The sequence below is a fragment of the Protomyctophum parallelum genome, assembly GCF_964188405.1.
Source record: "Protomyctophum parallelum genome assembly, chromosome: 7".
Lineage (NCBI taxonomy): Eukaryota > Metazoa > Chordata > Actinopteri > Myctophiformes > Myctophidae > Protomyctophum > Protomyctophum parallelum.
Genome location: NC_139705.1, coordinates 3829978 through 3837793, shown reverse-complemented (window position 1 = coordinate 3837793; position 7816 = coordinate 3829978).

Here is a 7816-nt window from a genome sequence, read left to right as displayed (position 1 = left end):
TTTAGAAGATGTTTTTTACATTTCGAGGTCAGGCCCAAATGGGTTAACAGAATTACTGAACAGCAGGCATAGCTAACAGTGTCCTGAACACGAGAAGGTTCCCACAGGTGCTGCTGCTATACACAAATTAAGGACCAAAGCTGACATAAGGCATGCAGTCAAATTGGCTCTGACGCCAGCTTTTCCTTTTATCTATGCGAGGAATACAAATTAATTATGTCAAATTGACCTTAATAATAATATCTCAAAATAATAATAATAATAGCTTATATAGCGCTTTTCCGAGTACCCAGAGACGCTTTACATGGGGAAGCTTTGTTGCTTCCCCATGTAAAGCGTCTCTAGGTACTAGAGGCCTATAGACCACTGGTGGTCCGTGAAGGTATTGCACGTGGCCCCTGACCATGCATTTAGCAATGTGGCAAAGTGAAGATTGTGTAATTTCTTCCACAGAACTTGTGTGCACTGTTACGTGGAAGTGCGTCAATGTTATCAGAATTACTGGGAAGTCTGAGGTTAAGAAATTCCACAGAAAAGGGAGTTAGAATCTCAAGAAGGGTATAAGTGTACCAGCTTGCCTGATTGATTAGGAAATGTGCCCATATATAATCATGTCATCGTGTGCTATATCTTGCACACATTTGCTATTTTTGAGTGGTTTACGGAGCTATGTGTGTGCGGCTGGGTGGGTGACCACGAAAACAGCATGGTTGTTTTTCACCACCTGTGCGCAACCTAACACACACACACACACACACACACACAAACACACACGTGTCCACACATATGATCCCATTGCAACACAACAGTAGTCCCCAGGTTGATTCTTAGTCAAGGTCCCTGGTTCACAATCAGTTGAAAGCCCCTGGTTTAGTGCTTTCTATGTGGTTATGAGTGTTTTGAAATGGATTCTTTGTTATGTGTAGTACAGTATGATTTATTAACAGGTTTTTACCCCAAGTCTGGTAAAAAAAGGAAGTCATATCTCAAGCCTCAAGGTCTCAGTGTGCACATGCAATAGCATATTGGCGCAGTTGGGGATGAAACTGAAAACCTTTTAATGTCATTACTTTTCAGTAAATGTAAAATAAAGAACCTGTGTTCCAATGGATACACAATGTTTTTATTTTGAGTACTGTACTGACACATAATACAGGATAATAAGACAAGAGCCCAACTGATTTGGGCACTGTTGCCGTTGTGGTGTATATTTGGGCAAGGGCCGTTTTGCAATAACCTGCTGGGCACGTCACATGCAAGGGGAGATTTCCATACCCAGCTACACTTGTGGGGTTGTTGTTTGCTGCGAGGGTGTATGTATGCAGAGGGTAATTTACAGGTGATATTTGTGGATTTTTTTTTTTAAATGAAAACAGTCTTGACAGTTGGGACACTGTGTGGGGAGAGAGGCTTGACAGCCAAGGTTACCATATAGGTTTGCATTTTTATTCTCAAAAGGCATTACTGGTGGTTTGTATTAGTTTATTATTTATTGTAATATCACCTATTCGAGATTAAATAGCAGATCTACAAGCAACTTTTGGCTTGTAGATTCCACATAATATGGATGCTGGGATTCAAGTGGTTCAACGAAAACAGTGTTGACAGTTAGACCATTCTGAACGGTTATGCTGAAATGTTATGCTTTAGCTATTGAAAAATAGCAGATCTACAAGCTCATAGCGTGCCACCGAGTGGCGCGCTACGAGCTTGTAGGTCTGCTATTTTTGGAAAAATCGAAGAACGACTGACATCTTTAGAATCTGATCTCAGGTCAGAATGGGTTAATCAGACCAGTGTGTGTCCTAGTGGAAACCTCGTATGAATCTGATCTCAGGTCAGAATGGGTTAGACACCGTGTGGGCAAAGAGGAGCTAACAGGAAAGTCAGGTTCACCGTACATGCACGCCCTCAGGCTTTCCTGTATCTCTAACCATTCTGCCACAGTTCTCCATCTATGCTTTTTGAGTATATATAGACCGATTCTGACCTGAGATCAGATTCATACGAGGTTTCCACTGGACACACACTGGTCTGATTAACCCCATTCTGACCTGAGATCAGATTTAAAAAAAATGTCAGTCGTTCTTTGATTTAAAAAAAATAGCAGACCTACAAGCTCGTATCGCGCCACTCGGTGGCGCGATATGACCTTGTAGATCTGCTATTTTTAAATAGCTTAAAGCACGACATGATGCCGACACCAAAATGGGTTCCCGTTTCAGAATGGGATAATAGACCGATTCCGTAGCGGTGTCTCATGGTCGAAAGCCGCCTACGTATTTCCTGTAGGCGCCGGAGACGACACAGCTGCGGTTTCCCCCGCACCAAGCTTCTACTGCAGTGAATGGAAAAGTGACTGATGTTACAGTCTGCTTCAAACGTTACTCTTTTACCTGCTTTTTTACTAAACACTAACATTACAAAGATGCTCCAGAACATCGCGATGAACCTGTGTAGTTTATGGCTGCTCCAACAGTAGTGGCAACATAAAAAAAAAAAAGTCAACATTTCTACCGCGGTGGCTGAGACCAGAGCCATTGAGTAAATGGTTGAGACGAAGCAGTGAAAGGTCCCGAAAGATACATAACGTCAGTCTTATACCCAATACCCACAATCTTTCTGTTTTAGGAAGACAAGGCTGCTGTACTTTATATACCTCATACTAAGCATTTAAAGTATGAGGTATAAAGTACAGCAGCCTTGTGTTCCATAAAACAGAAATATTGGGTGTTGGGTAAGACTGACGTTATGTATCTTTCACTGCACTAGGTAGAGAGAGAGTGAGATTTTGTGTTCAGTTCCGTTAGTGGTGTGGTTACTAGACAGGACAGGACTTAAATGGTTCTTATATGACCATGTTATAGTATATGAAACTCTAACAATTTCCCATTGACTGTTTGGGCTTTTGAAGAACATCACATCAGCATTTCTTTTGATTTGGGGATTTCCACCTGAACTTGTGGCCTGCTTTTTTTCCCCCTTGCTTTTATAGCAATGTCACTAAACTAAAAGTTACAATGCTCAAGTAGTAGACCTCCCAAAGGTACGCCTTTATACTGCAGCGACAGTATATTAACGACATCATATCAAAACAATACCGTATATCAATTGTCTCGCTGCTTGAAATTCAGGGCGTATACATTGAAAATGTATATGAATCAGGCAAGGCGAGATTTTGTGAATGCAATTTAGAATTTAGTCAATTTACATGAAGAGAGCTGGGCTTCCCAAACGCACGGTAATACTCAAATCAATGAGCCAATGAACCAACTACTAGTCCGTTAAGATTATGTTACAAGAACTAATAGGCCTACAAATAATTATGTGCAATATAGGCTTCTGGGAAAGCCAAGCCTGAGTAATGACATTTCTCCACTGAAAGAAGGAACAGATCTACCCGACTAACAGAATGATACAGGGTCATGTCAGAGCGCCTCCATTATGTCAGCATTAACACATTTAGACCTGCATGACACCAAGATGCTATACAATTGTTTTCCAAATCCTAACAGTTTTCTGAAAAACCTATGTTTCTATATATATGTCAGTGGTGCCCAGAATTATCTGTATTTGGCTGCCGACCCCCCCATCTGAAAATATGTTGTTCCAGGGACCCCCCCCCCCCCCCCCCCCCAGAAGCAAAGATTTGAGTTAAAAAAGAAGAATGAAAGAATGTATTCAAATATTTGCGCCACATTTTCACGATTTTTCAAAAATAGCAGACCTACAAGCTCGTAGCGCGCCACTCGGTGGTAAAATCTGCTATTTTTCAATAGCTAAAGTATACCATAATGCTTATACTAGTTAAAACACCTTAAAGATCCATTGTGCGGCATCATTAAACCAATACAATGTCCATATTAGTTTACAGATGCCTTCAGGACGTGCAGTTAAACCACACACACACACACACACACACACACACACACACACACACACACACACACACACACACACACACACACATCTGTGTGTCTTTAAAACAATGTGAACCCTTAATTACGGTTCTGTATATCTCTGAGTGTATACAAATGGTAGCCTGGTTAATAAACCAGACCGAATCAGCCGTTGGCAAAAATAAATTGCCTGCCGGCGGATTACGGTCTGGAGAGGCTCAATTGTACGCCCATTTCCTACACCAGAGAAATGGGGCGGCCAATCGGGACACGGTATGCAATATGGGCGGGCTTTGGTACAGTGACTTTCAATGCTTGAGACCTTTGACTGACAGTAGCTCTGACCAATTGCGTGAAAGAGAAAATGTTTCAACCCGCCCCCCCCCTGAAAATGAAATCCAAGCTGAGCCTCCCCAGACTAATATCCCGCGATCCGTGCGATATTAGTCTGGTTTATTAACCAGGCTATACAAATGGAACCAAATGGACCGGTATTTAAGTCCATGATTGTAGTCTGTGATATTTGTAGCCTATAGTATACAGATCCAGAAAGGGTTCCATTTGGACCCCATTTTTTCATGATTATTAGTACTAGTGAGGACCTATTAGAATAAAGATAGGTTGAAAAGTGGTGAAGTGGTCCTTTAACCAGTGAATGAGCTGTCGATACCGTGGGGAGTAATGAGAAAGGACCAATCGGGGCCCCGGGAGCTCTGACAGCGGTGGACGAGCAGGGCTCACGTTTACAACAGCCATAAATCACTTTGTATGGGGGGAAACACACACACACACACACACACACACACACACACACACACACACACACACACACACACAGTCACACACACCTCTGCACAATAGCTACATGCCCACCTAATCATCTGTAAGCATATTTACACAAATTACACGTGCATATAAACACACACACACACACACACACACGTCAGCAGCAGCAACACTGAAGATGGTGCACACATTACATAATTGATACCCCCCAACAGTCAGTATAACCTACATCCATTCCATCCTGCATTTCTCCACTTTAACTGAAGCCAGCACACAACAACACAAACACATGCAGACAGATTTGTATTCACAATAATAGTCACACACATGTATATATGCACGCATGGACCCACAGACACACACACACACACACACACACACACACAGGTTGCTGTTGGTTTTGTGAACAGCAGCACCATGACACTTGTACATACCTCACTTTGTAGTCCTCCGTTTCTATCCGTTCTTCTCCTCTTCCCTTGTTCTCTCTCTCTCTCTCTCTCTCTCTCTCTCTATCACACGGAGAGAGCAGTGTTTGGTGTTTGAACCTGACAGATTTCTCTCAGCTCTGTAATCTCCCCCCTCCCTCCCCCTTTTCTCAGGCACACACATGCACACGCACACACTTAAAAACAAGCCCTCCCTCCTTCCCTCCTCTCCAGCCTGCTCAAATAGACATCTCCCCCTCCCTCTCTCTCTCTCTCTCTCTCTCTCTCTCTCTCTCTCTCGAAGCAGAGAATGCCACAGCGCAAGCCACGCCCCCCCACTCTCTCCTCTCCTCAGGCAGCTATAAATACCGCTGCATCTATGAATACACTCGCTTTCTCTCTCGATCGGAGCATCCCTCCTGCTCTCTCTCTCTCTCTCTCTCTCCAGCTCCATCCATCCATCCATCCATCCCGCTGCTCCTTTGCTTCCCTCCCCTGGCTTCATCTCAGCACTGCCCCCCCCCCCCCCACCATATCACCCCTTTCCTCATCACGCCATCAAATGTTTTTCTGATGACCTTGTTCCTTGTATTACTCTACTCGCCCTGTGTGACAACGCCATCATTTCACTACTCCGTCGCAATTAACGTTCACTTGCGAGCAACCATGCACACACACACACACACACACACACACACAAAGAGGAAGACACATGGTGTACATGGAGAAGACAACACCACCAGTTTTACTAGCACCTATATACAGTCTCTTATAATGTTTCCTGTTGTGCCGGATGAGGTGCAATTAACGGTGCATATTATCTCCCGTCGACGGATCGAGAAAAGCGCACTCAGATCAGGCGACATTTATAAAACAAATACCCGTCGGGCTAATCAAAGCAGATCACCATCACACTGGATGCATTGCAAAGCGTGCTGATGATGAAGTACAAATGTATAACCAAATTAACCCAAAAAGATCCATTTGGTTACATCGCACACTCACGATCTATAGTAGCCTATAGCCTATCAATGATTTTGTGTTACCGCATGATTTTTTTAATAGCCTATATACAATGTTATACTCCAACTTGCACATGCTGCCTTTCATTCAATGTTCTTTTGTTTACTATATTAATGTTCTCATTAAATTTGTAACAACATATTCCAGGTGTAATTAGCATCAAAGACAAGGTTCACAGCCCTCTGTTCTCACTAGCAAATAATACTCCTCAGGAACAAGCATCTGGTGCAGTTCGGTTTAATATGTGTACCAAGGGTATAGTTTGGTAGTATGGAATCTTGGGTTGCAGGCTTTATAAGTTTGATTGATTGATTGAAATATTTATTAACAGTTTGTAGAATTTACAGTACATTTTAAGCACAAACTCAATACAAAGACTGTCAACTGTGAGTGGACGACTCAATTAAGCATTACACTTGTTTACAACAGGGTCCACATTGTTCAATTCATCAAAACATTTAAAGACATACAAACATTTAGAGACATACAAATAGACATTTCTATGTAGCTAAATTCATCATATGGGAAGTAAAAAAGGGAAAAGATACAATATACAGTGAGGGAAAATGGGGTGGGGGGGGTGGGGGGGATTCAGACTTTACAGAGGCCAGTTTCGAATTGCAGCCATCCGTAGGTGCCCTTTGAGAGCGGTTTTGAAGGAGTCAAGGGATCCACATGTCTTAATGACTGTTGGTAGGGCGTTCCACATTTTGGTGGCATAGGAGCGAAAATAATTTAGTCCCTTGTTTGTGCCGAATCTGGGTTGTACATGGTTTGTTGCACTCCCTCTGGTGTTGTGGGTGTGGGCTATTATGTCACAGCATGATGAAACCGTGGACTGTATATAGCTGTGCTATAGGCTGAATGGTTATGCAGTGAATTAAAAATGTTGAGAATCCTAAGAAATCTGCTGCACTTTTCAATTCAGGATAAGCTGCTTTTCTCCGGGCCATGCCCACATGTATACGTGAAGCTGTCGATTGGGCGAACGCTACCACCAATCGCTTGCGGTGCGTTTTTCAAAATAATGCTTGTTGTTGTGATGGCTTCATCATCATGCACGGAAAACACCAGATCTACAAGCTCACGATGCTTTGCAATGCGAGGTCGTCGTGGGCTTGTGCAGCGCGTCTGTTTTGACCATGTGACACTGCTGTTGTATGGCGAAGTATAAATCAGGATTAACCCATTCTGACCTGAGATCAGATTCATACGAGGTTTTCCACTGGACACACACTGGTCTGATGAACCCATTCTGACCTGAGATCAGATTCTAAAAAAATGTCAGTCGTTCTTCGATTTTTTTCAAAAATAGCAGACCTACAAGCTCGTATCGCGCCACTCGGTGGCGCGATATGAGCTTGTAGATCTGCTATTTTTAAATAGCTAAAGCATAACATGATGCTGACACCAAAATGGGTGCCCGGTCAGAATGGGGAAAGGAACACAGCCCTGCCATATTGCCAAGATGCGCCAGCTCACTAACACCGCTCAATATGGCATGTGTTTATTCTGTATCTCGCAACATTAAATGATCCACTGTGACAACTCTACAAGGGAAATGACATAATGTAAAACACTGAGAATGTGTGTACACTGTATAATGTGCATTGTATATACACTATCTACGTATACAGTACATCTGTAGTCGTGTGCAAAGGCACCTATTCTGGCTTAACC